This window comes from Tenrec ecaudatus, chromosome 2 (assembly GCF_050624435.1).
Source record: "Tenrec ecaudatus isolate mTenEca1 chromosome 2, mTenEca1.hap1, whole genome shotgun sequence".
Classification (NCBI taxonomy): domain Eukaryota; kingdom Metazoa; phylum Chordata; class Mammalia; order Afrosoricida; family Tenrecidae; genus Tenrec; species Tenrec ecaudatus.
The window spans coordinates 40533660-40546398 of record NC_134531.1 but is presented as its reverse complement, the minus strand read 5'-3'; the positions used below and the strand labels follow the sequence as shown (position 1 = coordinate 40546398).

The 12739-nt window shown below is 40.7% G+C and overlaps 1 protein-coding gene across 1 annotated transcript in view; it reads left to right on the top strand.

The window, feature by feature from the left end:
- Positions 1 to 12739, top strand: part of PLCXD3 (phosphatidylinositol specific phospholipase C X domain containing 3) — a 235152-nt gene that overhangs the window by 64326 nt on the left and 158087 nt on the right. The gene's annotated exons all lie outside the window — the stretch shown is intronic.

Genomic DNA, 12739 nt, shown 5'->3' with positions numbered 1-12739 from the left:
CAGCTCTTATAACAATCCATACATCCAGAATATCCTTTTTCTCTTTGAAAGAAAGCTGAAACATGGCCATGTACAATGGATGGGGAAGAGCAAGTCTGTTAACTTTCTCCTGTAGCTCTTCTTTCTCCATAGTCTTGTCTCAAGGGGGATCCTGTTAGAGTTGAGATTTCAGGCAAACCTGAGTCACTGAGAGTCCTAGCCCGTGGAAGTGTTTGGAAACAAAAGCAGGTAAGATGGGTTTGTGTAAAATACTTTAAAAGGAACCATTTGAATGAAGCCACTCTTCTCTGAATACAAAGGTCATTTGAATACAACCATCTTTCTATGGGCTGTCCTCTCAGTGTACAGTCTGCAGCAGAGGAGTCTGCCAATCTGTCCATGAAGGACCTGATGGGAAAAGATGTGCTCCTGTGATCCAATAATCTAGGAGGGATCTGGATCCTCATTTGAGGATGATGCCTATATCTGAGTTATCCACCATCTCTAAGGCAAATGAGTTTCATATAGGTCACTGATTGTTTCTACCCTAGCCACCAAAATGTATAAATATAACTTTTATATTATTACTATGCTATTGTCATGGTAAAACTTAACCTTTTTTTTTTTTTAAAAAAAAGCTTAGCGTTTATTCAATAAAAGCATGGAAGGAACATTGCCTCCAGCCAGTTGCTTTCCAGTGGCTGCCAGATGTGAGGATGGAAGAAGATACGAGGCCATGTGCTTATCTCCAGGCCCTTCTGTTGTTTTTCCAATGAAATTGGATTATAAATTTCAAGTGTTTATGATACTGGCTTTAATTTTTTTCATATTTATGAAATGGCAAGAACATCTATAAAACATGTTTTGTAGAGAGTTCTTATACTCCATGGGTTTGAATGAGTCGGGGTTCTGCGTTTTCCCATTAGTGCTACCATAAAACAACACCCACTCAGAAAAAAGTGAGCAGACAATAGGACAGTGAAGTGGGCAACCCGTAAAGCTTCGATAACTGGTATTCCTTTCTGAAAACGAATAATACTTCTATTTCTCATTCATCTGAAGATCTTTCCACTCCAAACTCGCCTCTCTTAGAAAGAAAGAGAGAGAAATCAGCCACTGTACAGACACATCTCATACTCAGGACACACGGAATGTTTTAGAAGAATAGCTTTTAAAGTAATGCCGTGGCTATCGAGCTTTTATTTGCTATGTGATTGTACAAGAATTATAAATAAGATTCAGATAACTATAACAGAATTGTATAGATTCTGTGATGGCAGGAGAATTCCAGAATTCTTGAGAGTGCTAAATAGCTATTTATTATCTATAGACATGGCAAAATTCTCCAGGGTCACATTCATTTTGAGGCCTGTCCTGGTCATCTTTTAAAGTTAAGCACTCTTTACAGGTGAGCCACGGCTCCTTCAGCAGTCCCGATCCCCTTTCTTTCTTCTGCGTCACTAAGTTGGATTTGAATCCAGTTGGATTTGAATCTTTGTCTGATTCTAGACCACATGTACCACACCATTTTGTATTTAGTTTATTTTCTGTGATCTTTGTCCCTGTACTTTATCCCGTGTGTTTTATGCTTTTTAAAAAAATACGCCTATTTCTTCTTTCAATGAGAACTGAAGTGTATTTTCTTTTTCTTCAATTTCTGAATTCTCCAGTGCTGTTGTCACTGATCTCTGTGGTTAATGCTTCTTTACTTTGGCTGTCATATGACTTGTTCGTCTGGGAGAGCTGGATTTGGCCCCTTCTTAGATGTCATTTACACTTATCAGGCATATTTAGATTCAGATAATGGTGGTTTAGGTCATCGGTACTAGGAGGAGAGGGTCAAGTTGATGGAAAAATAATGAAATAAACATTTTGTGATACGTTTCTAGCTTTGAAAGGAGTGCTGGTATTGTGATATGTCTTTAATTGCAATTTAGAAGACACCTGAAAGGTCCAACCTCTGTTACTGAAAGTGCAGTAAAACCTGTGAAAGCCAGAATCTGTACAAGTGGAAACCTGTCGGAGAAGGAAAACTCAAATAGTTTCCAGTGATAGAGGGTGATAGAAAAATGGCAAGACTTCATCTTTTTGGAAATAGATGAAAGAACTAGGAGGGAGACAAAGGGCATTTATAGAGGTCTAAATCCAAGCATGTGCATATGTAAATATATTTATGTATAATGATAGGGAAATAGATCTATGTGCATATATTTATAGGTTTAGTATTAAGGTACCAGATGGACATTGGGCCGCTACACAAGTACACCCTCAATGCAAGAACACTTTGTTCTATTAACCTGGCATTCCATGATGCTCACCTTCCTGACATAATCCCTGAAGACAAAATGTGTACATAAGCAAATGTGGTGAAGAAAACTGATTGTAATGGCTATCAAAAGATGTATTCCTGGAGTCCTAAAGGCTTGAAGATAAACAAGTGGCCGTCTAACTGAGAAGCAACAAAGTCCACATGGAAGAAGCACTCCAACCTGTGTGACCATGAAGTGTTGATGGGATCAGGTATGAGGCATCAAAGACCCAGGACAAAAAATCACATCATTGTGAATGAGGGGAAGTGCGGAGTGGAGACACAAAGCTCATCTGTAGGCAACTGAACATCCCCTTACAGGAGGGGCACAAGGAAGAGACGAGCCAGTCGGGGTGCAGTATAGCACCGTTGAAACATACAGCTTTCCTCTGGTTCGTTTATGCTTTCTCCCCTCCACTATCATGACCCGAATTCTACTTTATAAATCTGGCTAGAGCAGAGCATGTACATGGGCACAAATAACATCTGGAAACACAGGGAATCCAGGAAAGATAAACCACTAAGGACTGATATTGAGAGTAGCAATACCAGGAGGGCAAGGGGAAGGTGGAGGGAAGAAAGAGAGAACCACTCACAATGATCTACCTATAGCCCCCTCCCAGGGGGATGGACAGCAGAAAAGTAGGTGAACGGAGACATCAATCAGTGTAAGACATGAAAAAATGATTATAATTTATAAATTATCAAGGGTTCATGAAGGAGGGAGAGTGGGGAAGAGAGGAAAAATGAGTTGATACCAAGGGCTCAAGTAGAAAGAAAATATTCTGAGAGTGATGATGGCAACAAATGTGCTTGACACAATGGATGGATTGTGATAAGAGTTGTATGAATCCCAATAAAACGATTAAAACAAAAAGACTGCATCTTTTTAAAGGCAAACATTTCTTATTCTTGGGTAAACAAGTGTAGTTCCTTCAAGCTCTGGCTCTCAAGGTTTCACTGTATTTTCCTCTTGTTGATAGAAATATCTGGTGAAGGGTTTAGAATATGGAAACATAGTCATTTAAATAGTGGTGGTCTTTGTTTTTTATAGAATCTAAAAGGAACCCATAATTGTTGTAAATCTAAAAGGAACCCACTTGTTGTAAATCACCATTAGCATTAGCACCTTGAGGAAAGTCAAGGGCATGGGATGCTGGTCTCAAAGGATGCCAGAGACCAGCTGAGTGACTCAGGGCAATTCACCTGCTCTGCTTTTCTGGAGAAGCTCCCTTATGGCAGCGTGGAGGAAACTTCCTAAGTGTGAGTGCATTCTTCTGTCCAAATATTGGAATCTGGGTTTATACGACTTGGTACAGAGAAAACATTCATATTCCATTTAAGAAGTATACTAGTGCCTACTATGGGGTTGATGATGTGCCAGGCTCTTTATAAAACATCCCAAACCTGTTGCCATTGAACTGATGCTAACTTATCAGACTGGCATCTGATAACAAAGGCAATCTCATATCTGTCTGTCTGTCAGAATAGAACTTAGCCCCATCACATTTTTAATGACTAATTTTTGAGAAGTAAAGAGGCAGACCTTTTTTCTGTGTCTGGATGAATTTGAACCTTTATCCTTTTCCTTAGCAGCTGAACATGTTAGCTATTTGTACCACGCAGTGTCTCCGAAGATCAGTAGAACCCCAAATAAAATGCCAAGGGAAGAGCCAACTTGGGAGAGAAAATGAGGCCATCTGCTTGTTGTATACCCTATTTCTTTAGGCTTCAATGCCTTGGGGCTTGTCACTGTATTTCAATAAGCAGCACGCTTTTCTTCTCAAGGAAAACAAACCTTTGCTGACAGGGTGGCTATCAGGGTATCACTGTTTCTCACATAACCGTCTGACAGTTGGGTAAATATTATACTCTCAATGTAAGTCAGGTATTGGAATGGCTCCACACCAACAAGAAAAGGGTATTTTATCTTGCGCTTCAGGGAGTCAGTGGATCATATTGTTTAAAGAAACTTATCATCTGAAAGGTGTTAAGTGGCAAACGTGGCAAAGGAAGACCCCCCCCCCCCATGGAGAGCAGGTCCTTGGGATGGGCTTTCATTAGGTGACTTCATCTGGGCTTTTGTTGATAATGGAGAGTGAGGGGTCGACATCAGTGGAAACTGAAGAAAGGTCTCCGGGTGTTTCTCAAATGTCTTTTCCAAAGCGGTCCTTTCTTAATGTCTGTGCTACTGTTTCAGGGACACTGCTTTTATTATCACACTAGTCTGTTTCCATCTTTTCTACTAGACCATGAACTTACTGAAACCGGGGACTGCTTTGTGCTCACTTAGGCAATGATAAATACTTAAATGCTCATCAAACGGAATTTTAAACCCAATCCTACCATCTCTCTCCTCAAGCAGGGATCTTTTATAACTTCTTCCAAGGTCAACAGTCAGAAATATTCCACACGTTTTTGGTAGGGATAATTACCGGTATGCAACATATTCTACGTGTGTATATCAAGAGGCAAATGATAATTAAATATATTTAGATGTGCATCTTTTTGTTTTAACTGAAATGCTCAGAATACCTTGAGATGGGCAGAACCATTAAGTCTTCCATGTACTATGAAGACTTTGCTCAGGAATAAAACCCATTGGTGATGGGATCACCAAAGGACAAGTATCCTATGAGTTCACTCCTATCAGGATAAACACCAAGAATGAGGAGGCTTCTGCTCTCAGGTCATGTCTTCTACTCCAATCTCCAACGCGACAAGGTTGAGTGCTTGCCTAGCATCAAAGAACTGGATATCATCCCCTCCCATGTGTACACCTTAAAAAATCCACTTCGACAGAGGAAACCTCCCCTCTGCTACGGTCAGCTTTACAAGATGTAGGGAGAGAGAGCAGACAAAATGATTCAGTTGCTACCATCCTGCATTGTGCTAAAGTCTCCCCCAATCCACGGACACTTAAACAGAGAGAGAAGTGAAACTTAACACAAAATTCAAGTCAAGATGGGGTCAGGGGAGGATGTCTGTCTCCAAGAAGACAACTACTCACTGTTGACGAGCAAACTGGGTGAAGCAACCTACCAATGAGACAAACAAACACTTAACACTCACATAGAACCCAAGAGGTGAATGTGTGCAGTACTACCTTACTAATTCAACACCTCTGACTTAGTTTCCATCCAGCCCTTGGCGACCCAGGCCATGTGTTATAGACCACGGGGACTTTAGACTATGTCCTTTAGAACGACACAACCTCCTTCAAAAGGCCACACTAAAAGGATTTCATGTGGAGACTCCACGAAGCGAACTGCGCTTTACCGCAGACTCATAGCAGATTTATGGAACTAACATACTCCCTTAGGCTTAAGACTGAAAGACCCTAGTGTAAGAAGACGCAGATGACTGATTTCTCAAGGTCAAGGAGTTGGTGGTTATTGGACTTTGGTTCAGATCCTGTGTTTTGAGGGTGCCAGTGAATGGTAGCCTGGGACTATAAGATTTTTACTATTTTAATGCTCTTCTTGCTTCTTTATGATATGCATTAATATTTTAGGCTTGCCTTTGTTAATGAATGTTACTGGAAGTTTTGCCTTATTACCAAATAAACAAATAAAACCCAGTGCCAGAATGAACTAGAAGTATATTGGCATGTTTCATCCCAAATGTTTCCCACGTGGGGGATGAGGACACAGGCTTGTACTCTAGTGTTCAGTTGTTTGTTTGTTTTTTAATTTGGCATGGAGATGGGAGGAATCTCCAACGAAAGCACGGCTAATCAGCCTATTTTGCTTCCTCCTATTGTTTGATGTGCTCTCCCCACTGTCTGTGTCACACCATCTCCTCCTCTCTCCTTCCCACTGTCCCTTCCTTTCTGTTTGTCTCTGTCTGTGGATTCCTTGAAATGAGAGGAGACAATGAGCTAATGTTGTCTCTCTTTTCATACCTCTTGGAAGAGAACCTGTATGCAGGAAATGGAGACAGCCTAGGACCAGCCACAGGAAACCTGTATTTTAAAAAAAAATGTGTTACTGATAAAGTCTAGAGAAGCTGTTGAAAAGTAAAATACTCTTGTAGAGATAAGAGAACAGTAAATTTACCTTTAGCTGCTGCTGGAAAAATCTGAAGTCTGTCTGTCTTTGGGAGGATCTTTTAACCTGCTTCTATCAGCATTGTCGGTTTTGTAAAATATGTGTAAAGTGCCAACAACTCCCCTGAAAGCCTCCTTTCCCAGGCTCTACTCAGGGAATTTCATCTTTCAACTACTGATGAATGGAAGGTTATAATTCAATCCTCTGTCAATTGAAACTTGCTAATTAAAATTCCATGTTCTTTTATCTTCGAGCATTTGGAAAATGAGGTATAGATGCTTTTCTGGAGATAACAGAACCACTACCTGCTTTTCTGCCTAGCATGCTAAAATGTTAATCTTCTCTCAGTTATGAGTTGCAAGACAGTCTGCAGCTTTCTGCTCTCTTACTTCAGTCTTAGATGGCCTCTGCTCGGGCGTGTCTTATGTCTCAATCGTCACCAGCCCCTCAACATCTTGATTCTCAGGGAATCAAGCTAAATCCAAGAAAGAGTTGCTTTGAAGATGGAAGAAAGCAGAAAGCACTATCTAATTGCATCACTTCTTTTTGATTTTAAAGTATCATTCCTGTATATTTGTCTATCTGTCTATCTATCTATCTATCTATCTATCTATCTATCTATCTATCTATCTATCTATCTATCTATCTATCTATCTATCTATCTTTTGTGTGCTTTTGAATGCTATTGTTAAGTGCCTTCAAGTTGGTTCCACATCAGAACTACCTTATGTCTAACCAAACGAAACCCTGCCGGGCCAGTGCCATCCTCACAACTGTTACGTTTGAGCCTATTGTTATAGCCACGGAGTCAGCCCATTTTCTTGAAGATTTGCCTCTTTTTTCTCCAAAATTCTACATTATCAAGGATGGTATCCTTTTCCAGGGACTAGGCTTTTCTGATAACATGTCCATGCGATGAAGTCTTGTCATCTTTGTTTCCAAAGAGCATTCTGGCTATACTTTTAAGACAGATTTGCAGTGAACATACTTTCAATCTTCTCCACCAACACCATCAATCAAATGCATCTGTTCTTCTATGGTCTTCTGCATTCCATGTCCTGCTTTCTCGTGCACATGAAGCAATTGAAACATCCTGCCTTGGGTCAGGCACATCTTAGTCCTCCAAGTGGTGTCTTGCTCTTCAACTCCTGAAAACGGTCTTCTGCAGCAGATTTGCCTAATGCAATACACCATTTGATGTTTGAGTGCTGCTTCCATGAGCATTGACTATGGCTGTAAGCAAAATGAAATCCCTGACAATGCCCATTGTTGCTCCACTAATCATGATGTTACCTATGGGTCCGATTGTAAGAATTTTTGTTTTCTTTATATTGCGCTGTAATCCATAGAGAAGGTTGTAGTCTGCTAGCTTCACTAGAAAGTGCTTGAAATACTCCTGGCTTTCAGCAAGCAAGGTTGTGTTATCTCCATAGTGCCCACGGGTACGAAGTCTTTCTCCAATTCGGATGTTGCGCTCTTCAGACAGTCCAGGTATTTGCTCATCATCTAGATTGATAAGTATGATCAAAGGGCGCGACTGTTACAGACATGTTCCTGACTTTAAACCATAGTGTAGTGTCTCATTCTGTTCCAATAACTGCCTCTTCATCCACGTACAGGCTCTGCTATTCTCTCTTTCAGTCAAGATCCGTCTGACATCAACAACGATGTCCTTCCTGCCATCTCTTTTCTGAATTTGACTTGAGTTACTGGAAGTTTCCAGTTGATATACTGCTGCAACCATTTATAAATTATTTCCAGCACTTTTTTTACTTGCATGTAATGTTAGTGATATTCCTTAAGTTCCACACTATTTGATCGCCTTTCTTTGAGATGGGAACAAATATGGATCTCTTCTGGTTGGTTGGCTAAGTACCTGTCTTCCAAGTTTCTTGGCATAGAGAACTGAGTGCATCCAATACTCTAGCTTATTCCCCATCAAATCCTCTGGCAGCACCTTTGAATTAAAGTTATAAAAATGCTTGATGTCAATATTATTCCTCTGCCAAGGGGGGGAGGCTAGGAAATGTCTTCAATGTGCTTTAAAATATACATTGTGTAGAAGACACAAACACAAGGCATGCCACACTGTTTCCAAGCCATGGTCCTGTGTCATTGTACAATGTGATTGAGCTGACAAATTTATCTCACTCTCTGAGTCTGTTTTGTAGGTTGCTTTTGGAAAAATTAATTAACTGGCACCAATTCTCAAGTATTACAGCATTGACTAGTGGACAGTTTGCAGTGGGGGAAATAAAGAAGTTACAGTCCATGTGCATCGGTCCTGACCTTGGCCCCAGACCTCTCATATTCAAAGACAGGCTCTTTCATCCTTCTCGTTTCCTTGACTTCGATGTGGGTTCAGACTTGAATCCAGGTCTTTAAAGTGGTTCATTCTTGTTTGACCCTATGACAGTTTGCATTTTAACTCCGGATGTACTGAATTAGTATCTACCATGTAACATTATTCGGGGTGATTCTAATAAAAATATCTAAGTCAGATACTCTAGTATATGATTAAATGTAGATTTTAATTCAGTTTACTTAGAGTGGAATGTAAAATTTCAGCAAAGGATTGAACCGAGTATGCTGGTTTGAAGCTTGCTTGGATTCGCTGTGCAGGCTCTAGTAGATATGGGAGAAATGGCTTCCAGGTGCCAGTCAAGGGCACCTGGTCAGATGTATTGATTTCACAAAGTCTTTGATGTCTGTTTTGGCTCTGGAGATCCAGAAAAATATGACGCACAGAATTGATGTTCCAACTTTCTCTGGTATTTTAAGAGCTGCTTTGAGACTCTTACAGCTGCACCAGCGCATAAGGGTTGGCTTCTCTTGTTCCTCCATTCTCCCAGTAACCTGGCTTTGTGAATGCATGCTTGGTGGTATTTGTACTTTTATAGTGTGTGTCAGCCAACAACAACCAGAATGCTTCTGAATTCACATTTAATTTATGCACAGCACAGCATGTAGCCAGATGAGGAGGCAAGTTAATGGGCTTTGTCTTAATGAGATAACTGTTTGCCTCCCAGGTTTGGAGGCTTATGCTAATTTTCTTTGCCAGCCTTACCTAAGCCAGTGCAAGAAACCACTGCAGCTTTCCGCTGACATCTTATCGGGTCCATTTGCAGAGTCAGATGTGATGGCCTCTTCTTCCTCCTCTGTCCCTTGGGATATTTCAAGGGTTTCTTCCTTTTTCCAAACTTGGCACGTGAATGCAACATTCTTTGGAGTTTATGCATGTGGGCTAGGCGAAGAGATTACTCAAGCTATATGTAATCACGGACTTGCATCTTCATGCCAATATGCTGCTATTAAACAGGGTCTGAGTGGCTGACATCTGCTGCCAGGTTTCTCTCCTTAGCGTATTCCTTCTTATTCCTCCCTCTAAATCCAGCAGGATTTAGTAACCTGGGAATAACATGACATGGAAAACTAAGACCTTCCCAAGAAGGGAACATTGCAAGATGCGTGGGCTTTGCCTTGTACATGTGTTGGCCGTATCCTTTTCTGGCAGCCCGATTCTTTCTCTCTGCTCCTTTCTACTGCCATTCCATCTGGAGCCATGCCTGGCCTTCACCTCTTTCCCAGTCGACTTCTCTGGTACCATATTCATGTTCAGCAACGAGAGGAAAAGGGCAACAGCTCTATTAACACAACCAAATTGATTACTTAATCAGACCTGAACCAGGCCCCGGGGGAGAGTTTCACAAGTGTGATAGGTTAATAGAACCATTCTCCAGCCCATTTCCAAACCAACCGTCATGAGATTTTCTGACCTCCACCCACGGATGTCTAGCCATTGCATAAGAGCTTTTGGCAAGGGTGGCTGCTAGGTGGAAGTTATTTCTGAACATTCATAGCTTGTTCAACCACTGAGCAGTTATTAGAACACCCTTACCTGGAGCCTCAGTTAGGCTCAGAATAAAGCAATTATATAGTTAATTTAGCATTTATCTGGAAGACTGACTTCCAAATTAAAAAGCTCCCTCAGTTGAAACTAGCACTTCTTTTTTCCATGGGGATTTTTACACAGGCCCCAGTTGCCAGTATGAAACCCCCATGTGAAGCTGTTTTTCGGAATTGAGTCTGATCATGGGCCAATCAATTTTACTGTGAATAGCCAGCTGGATAGAATCCACACATTCCATTATTGTTTAATTGCTATGGTAGGGGATTCCATTGGCTAATCCTTCCACCAGGGCCACCGAGGCTTCACAAAAGCTTCTACAAGGCAATCCACTGGCAGGAAGGAACCAAACAGTGGCATGGGCCTCCCCCAGTACACAGTTCTCTGTGTGTTCTGAATAACAGTTTCACAATGCATACACCACCTGGGACCTTACTCTGTAGAGAACCTATCTTATTGCTCTCTTCCTCCAAACTGACTCTGCTAACCAATTTCAGAGGGGGACTCTAGAAAGTCTATTCAACTTCTGCTTCATTGTGGGCTTTTAACCCAAAGGTCAGCGGTTGGAAACTACCCGCTATTCTGTGAGACAGCAGTTAGGCCGTCTACTTCTTTAATGCGTTATAAATTCACAGGACTGTTCTACTCTCCTATAGGGCCCTGCAAGTCAGACTCGGCACAGTGGAGGAGTGAGTGCTTTCTAGTATGCATGGTGGCATCAAAGCTACAATATTTCCACCGAAGGGTCTCAAAGACTTTAATACTTCTTTCGCCTATTGAATGTCCCACTTATTGAAATGCTATCAGGCCCAAAGCTGTGTTACTAGCTTCATTGACTCTCAGATTAAAGGTGGTGTGGTCGCCATCTCCCAATCAGCTTCATTCCTGTCTTGGGAGCCAAGGTGATCTGATTTATGTGCTTTTCCTTAATGAGAGATCCTGAATGGTGTGTATAAATGAATTAGTATTTGAAAATACTCTTTCACCAGGAGTGATTCTCCACAAGGCAATCAGCCAGCCTGTTTATGACTATAGCTGACAGATTCTCAAGTCACAAATTAAAATTGACCTTCCCCCTTGTCAATTGGGCTCAGTTCTTTATTTGTAGATATAAAACCGAAAGAAAAGAAAAGAAAAAAGAAAACAACAGACCTGGGCTATAGACATAGCTTTTCATCAGTGGGGAATATTATTTGGAGTCATGTCTATGGAGACCACACAGTGCTTTGACGTATTATTGTGGTGGTTTATCTGACAAAAGTTTATTTAATAAGCCCTTTTCATTCTTTAATCTCAAGAATATGACCTAATTATCATTCTACTTCTTCCCTTTTCTTTAAAAATATACCACCCCAAAGTACCCTACTAATATTAATGTCCAACCATAGTGATATGTAAAAGCATCGTGTGGTAATGGCCAACTTAAAACTAATATTAATAGAGACAACAAAGCACTCAAAATTTTCAACCATTATAAAGATAGTGTCGGACTTAAAAATACTTCTTTTTGGATATGTAACATCACCATCAGCGACGAAATATTTTTTCATAGAAAATAATGCCTATGATAATTTATCTAGAACAAAGCAATTTTCAATCATCAGAAGAGTTCTGGAAACATAGAGTGACATAACAGGGCTAAAAGAAAAACTAAACTAAAAGGTTAAAATGTGTGTGCCTGGATTCTGAGACAAATTTGTTATTTTTAGCACAAGCACAGACTGTCTCAGTACTTATAACTGGGGCTAGTCTGTCTGTACTTTACCAGCTTTCTCGAAATACTTTTCAAAAAAGAAACTGATTTTGTTCTATCAAGTCTCTGTAAGGGGTTATGCTCTAGTAGGGTTGACCACAGAATTCTTGCAGAAGGGTAGCAGAATCATTGACCTTTCATGCTGAGCCGTTCCTGGTAGTCATGGTGGTAGTATTGGCAGCACCCGGAGGAGAGATGATACCAACCGATAGATCACCTGCTATGCCCTGTTATGATCGATATGCACTATATTGTTGGAAAAAATAATAATCCTTGAAGGTTCCTTATGTTTCCTCCACCTCATAAAGAGAAGTCTAGCCTTTTCATATTCTATCTCAAGGTTACATTTTTTCATGTTTGTTCTGAGGACATCAAGGCGTGGAGACACTCTGAATCTTTGCATTTATAGTTTGGGCTAGATCATGACTGTGTACTATTATCAGGAAGCATGGAATACAATAGGGAAGATGTAAGAGGCAGAACTGAGAGACAAGCTCCAAGACTTGACCTTGATTTTGTCTGGTAATGTATGTGGTTTGCGGAGAAAGGAACTATTCAAGAAATTGCTTTAAACATGTAAACTCGGTTACATTGCATGATAAATTGATGCATTTGAACTGTGACATTAGCCAAGATGTTACCATGACAGGTAAATGTATGTAGAGAAATGACAATGACGTGAGTCTCAAGGCAATGTCCTGGAGAAGTCCTTTGAATCCACTTTAGGAAGGAGATTCCCTAAG